We start from the raw sequence: 15,290 nt of genomic DNA, 5'->3' as shown, positions 1-15,290 counted from the left end.
AAAGCCTTAGGATATGCTACATTCATAACCTGGGCTGGGATTATGGTTTGGTTTGAGTCACAGGATGCGCAACAACTCTGTGGTTGCCTTCGTGCACCCGTGCCACAAGGATGAGAGGACAAGGAAGAGTGGTCCAAGTCCACAGCGTGAGAAGAGGAAGCATTCCCTTCAGCACTATCTCCCAAAAGCGGATGCTACATTTTGGATGGCACCGGCACGGTACGGCACCTAGGACAACAAGGAAGGTCTGCGGGATCATTCCAGCAGGCCCTGATATGTGACATCCATAGATATGCTTCCACTGGTGTTTCTGTAGACAGAGAAGCTCTGGAAAGAACTGATTTCATTGGGACATTCCCGTGGCAATAAAAAGCAGCAGAGCACTCTCAGTTTGCTGTTTTGGAAACACTCCAAAATGACATAGAGAAGAATGCAGAGCTGAGAACTTTTAGAAGCTTCATTTCCACAAGAGGAAGTGTCCTGTGCACTTTCAGAAGTGTGAGATAAGTATAATCAAAATGAAGTTATGCTAATCGAAGTAGTATGGGTTGTTCATCACAACTAATGCAACACCAGCAATTGGAGATATACCAAACAACACACACAGGTACAGGTTATGGCATCAATGCCTAGGAGAAATTGTCCTCACAGAAATCCCATGGAATTGCGTAGAGACAAGAGTCTAAAATTTTCAATTAACAAAGCCCTAGAAGTCTACATTAGATACCTGATATTACCTGACCAGTAGAGATGAAGAAGAACAGTAAAAGAAACAGGAAGTACCATTTTCAGTTCCAAAGATATTGAAGGCGCAAAAGATAAGCTTTCAAACAACTAGTCTGCAAAACGCTATCCAGAACAAGTGTTGAAAATGAAGGTCAGGAAAACACTGAAGAACACCAGTGTCTCAGAATCACAAAAGGCAGAATACCAGAAAAGGGGAAGAGAAAGTCTCAACACGAGCCAAAAATATCAGGAAACTCAATGGTTGTGATAATATCAGGGCTAAAATTCAGTCCTTAGCAGACTAGATAATGCAGAGGGACGCGTGAATGACTGTGAAGACAGGGGAAGAGAAAAACCTCGGTCAGAAGCAGACATAGGAAAGCAAGTGCAAACAAATGAAAACATTGCAGTTGAACCCTGGGTTAAGACAGGGCATGAAAGAATAGAAATCATGAGTCCCAGATGGAAAAGCAAGAGATAAAGAAACAAAAAAATGTCTGAAAATTTATCTGTAGAAAAATCAGACTGAAACTTGCTGAAAGCCAAGAAAGAATCATCTATGCGAATTCAGGAATTACACAGCATCCGAAGGAGGTGGAATCCCAATAGACCTACCAGCAGCTGTATGATTCAAATCAACAAAGTTCACGAATATCCGAGTGATTTAAAATGCACCTGGAGGAAACAACATAGTCACAAGGAAACCTCCAGAGGGGTTTCAGCTGATATCTCGGCAGCAATATTGCAGGACAGGGAGGAGTGCCAGGACACAGACCATATCCTGAATGGCCAAATGCTGCCACCTAGGGTAGCCTATGCCACATGAACACCATTTCAAATAACGGCAGAGCTAGAGAATTCTACAGACCGGCAAATCTTAAAAGAATTCAGCAGTTCAAAAGTTTTTCTAAAAGAAAGGTTGAGAAAACTCCCCTGAATAGAAAAGCAGCAAGATGGAATGGAAAGAAGAAACCATTATTGGAAATGCAAGAAGAGCATGTGTGGCAGAGAAGAAAGAAGAAGAACTTAAGGAGGACATCAAAACCCTAAAGATGGGAGAGGGAAGCAGGAAATCATAGGTGATTGGAAGCACTCTCTTAAGTGAATCAGCTTATTTGACTCTGTTTGAAGCGAAAGGAGAGATGCATGGCCTGACGTGTTTGCAAAACAAGCGAGAAGAAGACCAACAAAGAATCAAACCAACAAACAAGCACCAAAATGGTATGGTTGGCTGACATATACAAAGGGAACCATGAGTATTCAAAAGAAAATACTCAAGGTGAGGTCAAGGGTCATTCAGAACGCATCGACCCAGTATCGTGGCTTGCATGTACTCAGCACACTTGTATTCGGAAATCAGAAGCGTGCATTCATATTCGTAAATTTTGATTCATAAGAGCATATCGTGACCTAACACTAATGCCGATTTGGAATCAAATGGTTTCCTAGTCCGTGATGTAGACTTGTATGTCTTCCAACAGGATGAAGGAATGCCATATTCTAGGCTACGTAGAGAAGAAATGTAAGAAGCCTATAACAAAGGCAAGTAGCTCTGCCAAAGTGTACTAAGTGCAAAAGAGACCGACAGCAAAGTGCACATTGGGGTTGGTTTCATTTCTTGGAATTTCAGCCCCCATGAATCCAATGGATCCATGTCCTGAGAGTGTGGGTGTTTCAGCAGAAATCAGGCGACGCATATGTATTCCGGGTGTACGGATATTATAGGAACATAAGTCTCCTTTAGTGGGTCCCTGTGTACTGTGAACTGTTAGAAAGTTTAAAGACGTGTGAAACCATCAACTGAAAAGGGACACACTTCCCTCCATTGGTACGGTGCATAGAGCTCTGAACAAAAGGAAAGAGGGAAGAAGAAAGGCCCATGGGACGCTAGTGGGTAGAATCACATTTACCTTAGGAACCTCTCGTCGGATGCAGCCCCTCCCCCAACACTGACAAGATGCAGCAGCCATTGGGGATGGCAGTTAGCGGTTGGATTCCAGGTGGAATGTTGGTGTGTACCGCGAGGCTTGTTGTGGCTGTTGGATCCTAGGTAACCGGGCAGAGTTCTGTGGGTGGATCAGTGTGATGGAGGGGCTGCCGCCCTCTGTGGAGCTTGGCTTAGGTGTTTGGTCCGGGAAGCTGTGTAAGTTCGAGATACTGCTGCTGCCCAAAGACCTGAGGTCACAGGTCAGTTTCCAGAACCTGAAAGGGCAGACAGTGGAAGATCTGCCTGTCATCAGCTTACTGGTCAGGCTCCGAGGTACTTTCAGACTTGCCCAGTCCTGGTGAAGTCGACTTTAGGGGAGACACGAAGAGAAGCTGGCCGATAAGCTGGCTGCACGGATTGAGGAGAGATGCGAACACATGGATGAGAGATGTTCTGCTACAATGGAGAATACTGGCGTGGAGACAGCTGTAGAGGATACCAGGCTCAAAAGACATTCATGAGACATATTGAAACTCACTGATACAGGCAGAAACATACGGAGTGCCAACGTGGACTTGAGGAATTTCCTCAATTCTCTTCTCCAATAACGGGTCCAAGGTCCCTGACGTCTGAAGGAGAAGAAATGGCAGAGATGATCAAAACGCTCCTGTTCTTGGAAGAGGTCGTGAGAATCCACACGTCCCAAGGGGCATTCCCAAGCCATTCAGACCAAAATTCAACAAGCCCAGGTAAGCCTTTTCCCAGGTTTGGGCCTAGCTAGTGAGCACTTGCCCTTGCCTCCCCTCCACTCAGGCATCCATTTTGAAGGATCAGTACCTGAGCTGCAATGAAGCCATTACGAGAAGAGCAAGCCCCTCCTAGAATCAGAGTTCCTCCAGCTTCACTCTCTGTGAACAACAGTGAACACCTTAAAGGTCAAATAGTCTCGGCTGAAATAGATAAAATTGAATACTTAGCTCACACCTAGAAACGATGTCCTTCCGCTAGATTCAGCAAATGTTGTGTTTCTGTCTTCCCTGGGGTGAAGGGAGTGTGGTAAGTGAGGGGAATCTTTGACTGAACATGAATCTGTATTAGGCTTCAGTTTTTCAAGACAGTGAAGGTAAATAGTACAAGTCAGAAAGTGAACTGAACTGTAAAAGTCGCCAATGACATTAAAGACACAGCTTATGTGGATCGTCTTTCACTTGAGTCAAGCCCCCGGGGGCACTATATCATGGGGGTGCAGACTTGGTTGCGTTAAATGGCTTTAAACTACAGGATCGGATGATTAAGCGTTCTCAACACTGATAGAAAAACACCTGGTTCTCAATAGACTAGCATAACTGCAGCAGGATTCTCCTAGCTAGAATGCCTCTAGGTGCTTTTGGATTCAAACCTAAATGTATATATTTGGGTTGTTTCCTCTTGTATTTTCCTAGAGAGGGATGTTACCCCTTGAAATGCCAACATTGGCCAGTAGGTGTCATTGGGATACAGGGCACCACATGCACAAGTGTATCCAAGGTTGGGGGTTATTCCATGTTTCCAAAAGTTATTTCATGGTTCCTGTTGGTTTCGGAGGCTTCAACCTTAAAGAGCTGACATGACCCCTTGAACAGTTTGGACTGCTAGTTTGCATTCTATCTGTCTAGCTTTTCCGTAGAGCTGACACAATGTTACCAAAATTGACAAGTCTGGCTTCTAGGTCGATTTAGTGTGTTTCAAAAAATAACTCCATTTTCGTATAACTCCCAAAACATGTAAATGAGTTCTGTTAAACTTCTTAAAGACTGCAAATGGGATATCAACACAATGTCAAAATAGTTGTCTTCGGACAATCCCTCCCACCACGGCTGTATAGAAACCAAGAGCTAAGCAAATATCACATTTCTGTGAAATGTATCTGGATAGTGTTGATTCATCGATGCCCAGTTGGCAGAGAAGAAGTGCAACCTGCACTCACTCGCTCCCATGTACAGAGCAATGGAAACATCCACTCACCCAGCCCTTAGCATAGGACACTGGCCGAAGAGAGGTCTGTTACTCCCAAAGACAGGATGAGGCCTCAGGACACCTGGAAGCAGGAGAATGCAAAGCAGGGAATGGAAACCAGTGCAGGTTCGGACCCCTGGTGATGGAGCAACGAGGGTGAAACTCTGTTTAACTTGGACGCACACTCTCAAGCGGACAGGAGACATGGGTTTGAAGGTGATGTGCTGAGATTTACAAGAGTGCACAGCAGATGCTTGGCTGAGAGAACTCAAAGAAACCAGCGCAAAATATCCCCACAGTTAATTCTGAGACCAAGATCCCAGCTGCCAAATTTGAGGTAGCAGAGGCAATGGTCAGTGAGGCATAGAGCTACCGATGATGGCACACGCTGAGTCTCAGGGATCTGGAGTGCGTTGTGGGATGTGGTGGGTCGAATCAAGAGAGCAAACCGAACTGTGTACCAATAATAAATCAACCACACTGGTCGCGCGGTTGCGATTACCGATATGTCCCATGGCCACACCCAGTACATCTGCAGGACCAGGGACCAATTGGGAATTTTGCCAATAGAGCACGTGTGGGGCTGAATCAGAGATATCGTGCATCTGGTCTGAGGGATCCAGGGGGCCTTGAATTTGAAATCAGAATGAAAAGCCTTAGGATATGCTACATTCATAACCTGGGCTGGGATTATGGTTTGGTTTGAGTCACAGGATGCGCAACAACTCTGTGGTTGCCTTCGTGCACCCGTGCCACAAGGATGAGAGGACAAGGAAGAGTGGTCCAAGTCCACAGCGTGAGAAGAGGAAGCATTCCCTTCAGCACTATCTCCCAAAAGCGGATGCTACATTTTGGATGGCACCGGCACGGTACGGCACCTAGGACAACAAGGAAGGTCTGCGGGATCATTCCAGCAGGCCCTGATATGTGACATCCATAGATATGCTTCCACTGGTGTTTCTGTAGACAGAGAAGCTCTGGAAAGAACTGATTTCATTGGGACATTCCCGTGGCAATAAAAAGCAGCAGAGCACTCTCAGTTTGCTGTTTTGGAAACACTCCAAAATGACATAGAGAAGAATGCAGAGCTGAGAACTTTTAGAAGCTTCATTTCCACAAGAGGAAGTGTCCTGTGCACTTTCAGAAGTGTGAGATAAGTATAATCAAAATGAAGTTATGCTAATCGAAGTAGTATGGGTTGTTCATCACAACTAATGCAACACCAGCAATTGGAGATATACCAAACAACACACACAGGTACAGGTTATGGCATCAATGCCTAGGAGAAATTGTCCTCACAGAAATCCCATGGAATTGCGTAGAGACAAGAGTCTAAAATTTTCAATTAACAAAGCCCTAGAAGTCTACATTAGATACCTGATATTACCTGACCAGTAGAGATGAAGAAGAACAGTAAAAGAAACAGGAAGTACCATTTTCAGTTCCAAAGATATTGAAGGCGCAAAAGATAAGCTTTCAAACAACTAGTCTGCAAAACGCTATCCAGAACAAGTGTTGAAAATGAAGGTCAGGAAAACACTGAAGAACACCAGTGTCTCAGAATCACAAAAGGCAGAATACCAGAAAAGGGGAAGAGAAAGTCTCAACACGAGCCAAAAATATCAGGAAACTCAATGGTTGTGATAATATCAGGGCTAAAATTCAGTCCTTAGCAGACTAGATAATGCAGAGGGACGCGTGAATGACTGTGAAGACAGGGGAAGAGAAAAACCTCGGTCAGAAGCAGACATAGGAAAGCAAGTGCAAACAAATGAAAACATTGCAGTTGAACCCTGGGTTAAGACAGGGCATGAAAGAATAGAAATCATGAGTCCCAGATGGAAAAGCAAGAGATAAAGAAACAAAAAAATGTCTGAAAATTTATCTGTAGAAAAATCAGACTGAAACTTGCTGAAAGCCAAGAAAGAATCATCTATGCGAATTCAGGAATTACACAGCATCCGAAGGAGGTGGAATCCCAATAGACCTACCAGCAGCTGTATGATTCAAATCAACAAAGTTCACGAATATCCGAGTGATTTAAAATGCACCTGGAGGAAACAACATAGTCACAAGGAAACCTCCAGAGGGGTTTCAGCTGATATCTCGGCAGCAATATTGCAGGACAGGGAGGAGTGCCAGGACACAGACCATATCCTGAATGGCCAAATGCTGCCACCTAGGGTAGCCTATGCCACATGAACACCATTTCAAATAACGGCAGAGCTAGAGAATTCTACAGACCGGCAAATCTTAAAAGAATTCAGCAGTTCAAAAGTTTTTCTAAAAGAAAGGTTGAGAAAACTCCCCTGAATAGAAAAGCAGCAAGATGGAATGGAAAGAAGAAACCATTATTGGAAATGCAAGAAGAGCATGTGTGGCAGAGAAGAAAGAAGAAGAACTTAAGGAGGACATCAAAACCCTAAAGATGGGAGAGGGAAGCAGGAAATCATAGGTGATTGGAAGCACTCTCTTAAGTGAATCAGCTTATTTGACTCTGTTTGAAGCGAAAGGAGAGATGCATGGCCTGACGTGTTTGCAAAACAAGCGAGAAGAAGACCAACAAAGAATCAAACCAACAAACAAGCACCAAAATGGTATGGTTGGCTGACATATACAAAGGGAACCATGAGTATTCAAAAGAAAATACTCAAGGTGAGGTCAAGGGTCATTCAGAACGCATCGACCCAGTATCGTGGCTTGCATGTACTCAGCACACTTGTATTCGGAAATCAGAAGCGTGCATTCATATTCGTAAATTTTGATTCATAAGAGCATATCGTGACCTAACACTAATGCCGATTTGGAATCAAATGGTTTCCTAGTCCGTGATGTAGACTTGTATGTCTTCCAACAGGATGAAGGAATGCCATATTCTAGGCTACGTAGAGAAGAAATGTAAGAAGCCTATAACAAAGGCAAGTAGCTCTGCCAAAGTGTACTAAGTGCAAAAGAGACCGACAGCAAAGTGCACATTGGGGTTGGTTTCATTTCTTGGAATTTCAGCCCCCATGAATCCAATGGATCCATGTCCTGAGAGTGTGGGTGTTTCAGCAGAAATCAGGCGACGCATATGTATTCCGGGTGTACGGATATTATAGGAACATAAGTCTCCTTTAGTGGGTCCCTGTGTACTGTGAACTGTTAGAAAGTTTAAAGACGTGTGAAACCATCAACTGAAAAGGGACACACTTCCCTCCATTGGTACGGTGCATAGAGCTCTGAACAAAAGGAAAGAGGGAAGAAGAAAGGCCCATGGGACGCTAGTGGGTAGAATCACATTTACCTTAGGAACCTCTCGTCGGATGCAGCCCCTCCCCCAACACTGACAAGATGCAGCAGCCATTGGGGATGGCAGTTAGCGGTTGGATTCCAGGTGGAATGTTGGTGTGTACCGCGAGGCTTGTTGTGGCTGTTGGATCCTAGGTAACCGGGCAGAGTTCTGTGGGTGGATCAGTGTGATGGAGGGGCTGCCGCCCTCTGTGGAGCTTGGCTTAGGTGTTTGGTCCGGGAAGCTGTGTAAGTTCGAGATACTGCTGCTGCCCAAAGACCTGAGGTCACAGGTCAGTTTCCAGAACCTGAAAGGGCAGACAGTGGAAGATCTGCCTGTCATCAGCTTACTGGTCAGGCTCCGAGGTACTTTCAGACTTGCCCAGTCCTGGTGAAGTCGACTTTAGGGGAGACACGAAGAGAAGCTGGCCGATAAGCTGGCTGCACGGATTGAGGAGAGATGCGAACACATGGATGAGAGATGTTCTGCTACAATGGAGAATACTGGCGTGGAGACAGCTGTAGAGGATACCAGGCTCAAAAGACATTCATGAGACATATTGAAACTCACTGATACAGGCAGAAACATACGGAGTGCCAACGTGGACTTGAGGAAGTTCCTCAATTCTCTTCTCCAATAACGGGTCCAAGGTCCCTGACGTCTGAAGGAGAAGAAATGGCAGAGATGATCAAAACGCTCCTGTTCTTGGAAGAGGTCGTGAGAATCCACACGTCCCAAGGGGCATTCCCAAGCCATTCAGACCAAAATTCAACAAGCCCAGGTAAGCCTTTTCCCAGGTTTGGGCCTAGCTAGTGAGCACTTGCCCTTGCCTCCCCTCCACTCAGGCATCCATTTTGAAGGATCAGTACCTGAGCTGCAATGAAGCCATTACGAGAAGAGCAAGCCCCTCCTAGAATCAGAGTTCCTCCAGCTTCACTCTCTGTGAACAACAGTGAACACCTTAAAGGTCAAATAGTCTCGGCTGAAATAGATAAAATTGAATACTTAGCTCACACCTAGAAACGATGTCCTTCCGCTAGATTCAGCAAATGTTGTGTTTATGTCTTCCCTGGGGTGAAGGGAGTGTGGTAAGTGAGGGGAATCTTTGACTGAACATGAATCTGTATTAGGCTTCAGTTTTTCAAGACAGTGAAGGTAAATAGTACAAGTCAGAAAGTGAACTGAACTGTAAAAGTCGCCAATGACATTAAAGACACAGCTTATGTGGATCGTCTTTCACTTGAGTCAAGCCCCCGGGGGCACTATATCATGGGGGTGCAGACTTGGTTGCGTTAAATGGCTTTAAACTACAGGATCGGATGATTAAGCGTTCTCAACACTGATAGAAAAACACCTGGTTCTCAATAGACTAGCATAACTGCAGCAGGATTCTCCTAGCTAGAATGCCTCTAGGTGCTTTTGGATTAAAACCTAAATGTATATATTTGGGTTGTTTCCTCTTGTATTTTCCTAGAGAGGGATGTTACCCCTTGAAATGCCAACATTGGCCAGTAGGTGTCATTGGGATACAGGGCACCACATGCACAAGTGTATCCAAGGTTGGGGGTTATTCCATGTTTCCAAAAGTTATTTCATGGTTCCTGTTGGTTTCGGAGGCTTCAACCTTAAAGAGCTGACATGACCCCTTGAACAGTTTGGACTGCTAGTTTGCATTCTATCTGTCTAGCTTTTCCGTAGAGCTGACACAATGTTACCAAAATTGACAAGTCTGGCTTCTAGGTCGATTTAGTGTGTTTCAAAAAATAACTCCATTTTCGTATAACTCCCAAAACATGTAAATGAGTTCTGTTAAACTTCTTAAAGACTGCAAATGGGATATCAACACAATGTCAAAATAGTTGTCTTCGGACAATCCCTCCCACCACGGCTGTATAGAAACAAAGAGCTAAGCAAATATCACATTTCTGTGAAATGTATCTGGATAGTGTTGATTCATCGATGCCCAGTTGGCAGAGAAGAAGTGCAACCTGCACTCACTCGCTCCCATGTACAGAGCAATGGAAACATCCACTCACCCAGCCCTTAGCATAGGACACTGGCCGAAGAGAGGTCTGTTACTCCCAAAGACAGGATGAGGCCTCAGGACACCTGGAAGCAGGAGAATGCAAAGCAGGGAATGGAAACCAGTGCAGGTTCGGACCCCTGGTGATGGAGCAACGAGGGTGAAACTCTGTTTAACTTGGACGCACACTCTCAAGCGGACAGGAGACATGGGTTTGAAGGTGATGTGCTGAGATTTACAAGAGTGCACAGCAGATGCTTGGCTGAGAGAACTCAAAGAAACCAGCGCAAAATATCCCCACAGTTAATTCTGAGACCAAGATCCCAGCTGCCAAATTTGAGGTAGCAGAGGCAATGGTCAGTGAGGCATAGAGCTACCGATGATGGCACACGCTGAGTCTCAGGGATCTGGAGTGCGTTGTGGGATGTGGTGGGTCGAATCAAGAGAGCAAACCGAACTGTGTACCAATAATAAATCAACCACACTGGTCGCGCGGTTGCGATTACCGATATGTCCCATGGCCACACCCAGTACATCTGCAGGACCAGGGACCAATTGGGAATTTTGCCAATAGAGCACGTGTGGGGCTGAATCAGAGATATCGTGCATCTGGTCTGAGGGATCCAGGGGGCCTTGAATTTGAAATCAGAATGAAAAGCCTTAGGATATGCTACATTCATAACCTGGGCTGGGATTATGGTTTGGTTTGAGTCACAGGATGCGCAACAACTCTGTGGTTGCCTTCGTGCACCCGTGCCACAAGGATGAGAGGACAAGGAAGAGTGGTCCAAGTCCACAGCGTGAGAAGAGGAAGCATTCCCTTCAGCACTATCTCCCAAAAGCGGATGCTACATTTTGGATGGCACCGGCACGGTACGGCACCTAGGACAACAAGGAAGGTCTGCGGGATCATTCCAGCAGGCCCTGATATGTGACATCCATAGATATGCTTCCACTGGTGTTTCTGTAGACAGAGAAGCTCTGGAAAGAACTGATTTCATTGGGACATTCCCGTGGCAATAAAAAGCAGCAGAGCACTCTCAGTTTGCTGTTTTGGAAACACTCCAAAATGACATAGAGAAGAATGCAGAGCTGAGAACTTTTAGAAGCTTCATTTCCACAAGAGGAAGTGTCCTGTGCACTTTCAGAAGTGTGAGATAAGTATAATCAAAATGAAGTTATGCTAATCGAAGTAGTATGGGTTGTTCATCACAACTAATGCAACACCAGCAATTGGAGATATACCAAACAACACACACAGGTACAGGTTATGGCATCAATGCCTAGGAGAAATTGTCCTCACAGAAATCCCATGGAATTGCGTAGAGACAAGAGTCTAAAATTTTCAATTAACAAAGCCCTAGAAGTCTACATTAGATACCTGATATTACCTGACCAGTAGAGATGAAGAAGAACAGTAAAAGAAACAGGAAGTACCATTTTCAGTTCCAAAGATATTGAAGGCGCAAAAGATAAGCTTTCAAACAACTAGTCTGCAAAACGCTATCCAGAACAAGTGTTGAAAATGAAGGTCAGGAAAACACTGAAGAACACCAGTGTCTCAGAATCACAAAAGGCAGAATACCAGAAAAGGGGAAGAGAAAGTCTCAACACGAGCCAAAAATATCAGGAAACTCAATGGTTGTGATAATATCAGGGCTAAAATTCAGTCCTTAGCAGACTAGATAATGCAGAGGGACGCGTGAATGACTGTGAAGACAGGGGAAGAGAAAAACCTCGGTCAGAAGCAGACATAGGAAAGCAAGTGCAAACAAATGAAAACATTGCAGTTGAACCCTGGGTTAAGACAGGGCATGAAAGAATAGAAATCATGAGTCCCAGATGGAAAAGCAAGAGATAAAGAAACAAAAAAATGTCTGAAAATTTATCTGTAGAAAAATCAGACTGAAACTTGCTGAAAGCCAAGAAAGAATCATCTATGCGAATTCAGGAATTACACAGCATCCGAAGGAGGTGGAATCCCAATAGACCTACCAGCAGCTGTATGATTCAAATCAACAAAGTTCACGAATATCCGAGTGATTTAAAATGCACCTGGAGGAAACAACATAGTCACAAGGAAACCTCCAGAGGGGTTTCAGCTGATATCTCGGCAGCAATATTGCAGGACAGGGAGGAGTGCCAGGACACAGACCATATCCTGAATGGCCAAATGCTGCCACCTAGGGTAGCCTATGCCACATGAACACCATTTCAAATAACGGCAGAGCTAGAGAATTCTACAGACCGGCAAATCTTAAAAGAATTCAGCAGTTCAAAAGTTTTTCTAAAAGAAAGGTTGAGAAAACTCCCCTGAATAGAAAAGCAGCAAGATGGAATGGAAAGAAGAAACCATTATTGGAAATGCAAGAAGAGCATGTGTGGCAGAGAAGAAAGAAGAAGAACTTAAGGAGGACATCAAAACCCTAAAGATGGGAGAGGGAAGCAGGAAATCATAGGTGATTGGAAGCACTCTCTTAAGTGAATCAGCTTATTTGACTCTGTTTGAAGCGAAAGGAGAGATGCATGGCCTGACGTGTTTGCAAAACAAGCGAGAAGAAGACCAACAAAGAATCAAACCAACAAACAAGCACCAAAATGGTATGGTTGGCTGACATATACAAAGGGAACCATGAGTATTCAAAAGAAAATACTCAAGGTGAGGTCAAGGGTCATTCAGAACGCATCGACCCAGTATCGTGGCTTGCATGTACTCAGCACACTTGTATTCGGAAATCAGAAGCGTGCATTCATATTCGTAAATTTTGATTCATAAGAGCATATCGTGACCTAACACTAATGCCGATTTGGAATCAAATGGTTTCCTAGTCCGTGATGTAGACTTGTATGTCTTCCAACAGGATGAAGGAATGCCATATTCTAGGCTACGTAGAGAAGAAATGTAAGAAGCCTATAACAAAGGCAAGTAGCTCTGCCAAAGTGTACTAAGTGCAAAAGAGACCGACAGCAAAGTGCACATTGGGGTTGGTTTCATTTCTTGGAATTTCAGCCCCCATGAATCCAATGGATCCATGTCCTGAGAGTGTGGGTGTTTCAGCAGAAATCAGGCGAAGCATATGTATTCCGGGTGTACAGATATTATAGGAACATAAGTCTCCTTTAGTGGGTCCCTGTGTACTGTGAACTGTTAGAAAGTTTAAAGACGTGTGAAACCATCAACTGAAAAGGGACACACTTCCCTCCATTGGTACGGTGCATAGAGCTCTGAACAAAAGGAAAGAGGGAAGAAGAAAGGCCCATGGGACGCTAGTGGGTAGAATCACATTTACCTTAGGAACCTCTCGTCGGATGCAGCCCCTCCCCCAACACTGACAAGATGCAGCAGCCATTGGGGATGGCAGTTAGCGGTTGGATTCCAGGTGGAATGTTGGTGTGTACCGCGAGGCTTGTTGTGGCTGTTGGATCCTAGGTAACCGGGCAGAGTTCTGTGGGTGGATCAGTGTGATGGAGGGGCTGCCGCCCTCTGTGGAGCTTGGCTTAGGTCTTTGGTCCGGGAAGCTGTGTAAGTTCGAGATACTGCTGCTGCCCAAAGACCTGAGGTCACAGGTCAGTTTCCAGAACCTGAAAGGGCAGACAGTGGAAGATCTGCCTGTCATCAGCTTACTGGTCAGGCTCCGAGGTACTTTCAGACTTGCCCAGTCCTGGTGAAGTCGACTTTAGGGGAGACACGAAGAGAAGCTGGCCGATAAGCTGGCTGCACGGATTGAGGAGAGATGCGAACACATGGATGAGAGATGTTCTGCTACAATGGAGAATACTGGCATGGAGACAGCTGTAGAGGATACCAGGCTCAAAAGACATTCATGAGACATATTGAAACTCACTGATACAGGCAGAAACATACGGAGTGCCAACGTGGACTTGAGGAAGTTCCTCAATTCTCTTCTCCAATAACGGGTCCAAGGTCCCTGACGTCTGAAGGAGAAGAAATGGCAGAGATGATCAAAACGCTCCTGTTCTTGGAAGAGGTCGTGAGAATCCACACGTCCCAAGGGGCATTCCCAAGCCATTCAGACCAAAATTCAACAAGCCCAGGTAAGCCTTTTCCCAGGTTTGGGCCTAGCTAGTGAGCACTTGCCCTTGCCTCCCCTCCACTCAGGCATCCATTTTGAAGGATCAGTACCTGAGCTGCAATGAAGCCATTACGAGAAGAGCAAGCCCCTCCTAGAATCAGAGTTCCTCCAGCTTCACTCTCTGTGAACAACAGTGAACACCTTAAAGGTCAAATAGTCTCGGCTGAAATAGATAAAATTGAATACTTAGCTCACACCTAGAAACGATGTCCTTCCGCTAGATTCAGCAAATGTTGTGTTTCTGTCTTCCCTGGGGTGAAGGGAGTGTGGTAAGTGAGGGGAATCTTTGACTGAACATGAATCTGTATTAGGCTTCAGTTTTTCAAGACAGTGAAGGTAAATAGTACAAGTCAGAAAGTGAACTGAACTGTAAAAGTCGCCAATGACATTAAAGACACAGCTTATGTGGATCGTCTTTCACTTGAGTCAAGCCCCCGGGGGCACTATATCATGGGGGTGCAGACTTGGTTGCGTTAAATGGCTTTAAACTACAGGATCGGATGATTAAGCGTTCTCAACACTGATAGAAAAACACCTGGTTCTCAATAGACTAGCATAACTGCAGCAGGATTCTCCTAGCTAGAATGCCTCTAGGTGCTTTTGGATTCAAACCTAAATGTATATATTTGGGTTGTTTCCTCTTGTATTTTCCTAGAGAGGGATGTTACCCCTTGAAATGCCAACATTGGCCAGTAGGTGTCATTGGGATACAGGGCACCACATGCACAAGTGTATCCAAGGTTGGGGGTTATTCCATGTTTCCAAAAGTTATTTCATGGTTCCTGTTGGTTTCGGAGGCTTCAACCTTAAAGAGCTGACATGACCCCTTGAACAGTTTGGACTGCTAGTTTGCATTCTATCTGTCTAGCTTTTCCGTAGAGCTGACACAATGTTACCAAAATTGACAAGTCTGGCTTCTAGGTCGATTTAGTGTGTTTCAAAAAATAACTCCATTTTCGTATAACTCCCAAAACATGTAAATGAGTTCTGTTAAACTTCTTAAAGACTGCAAATGGGATATCAACACAATGTCAAAATAGTTGTCTTCGGACAATCCCTCCCACCACGGCTGTATAGAAACAAAGAGCTAAGCAAATATCACATTTCTGTGAAATGTATCTGGATAGTGTTGATTCATCGATGCCCAGTAGGCAGAGAAGAAGTGCAACCTGCACTCACTCGCTCCCATTTACAGAGCAATGGAAACATCCACTCACCCAGCCCTTAGCATAGGACACTGGCCGAAGAGAGGTC

The sequence above is a fragment of the Vicugna pacos genome, unplaced genomic scaffold, assembly GCF_048564905.1.
Source record: "Vicugna pacos unplaced genomic scaffold, VicPac4 scaffold_20, whole genome shotgun sequence".
In the NCBI taxonomy this organism is placed as follows: Eukaryota; Metazoa; Chordata; class Mammalia; order Artiodactyla; family Camelidae; genus Vicugna; species Vicugna pacos.
This window is presented reverse-complemented; position numbering follows the sequence as displayed.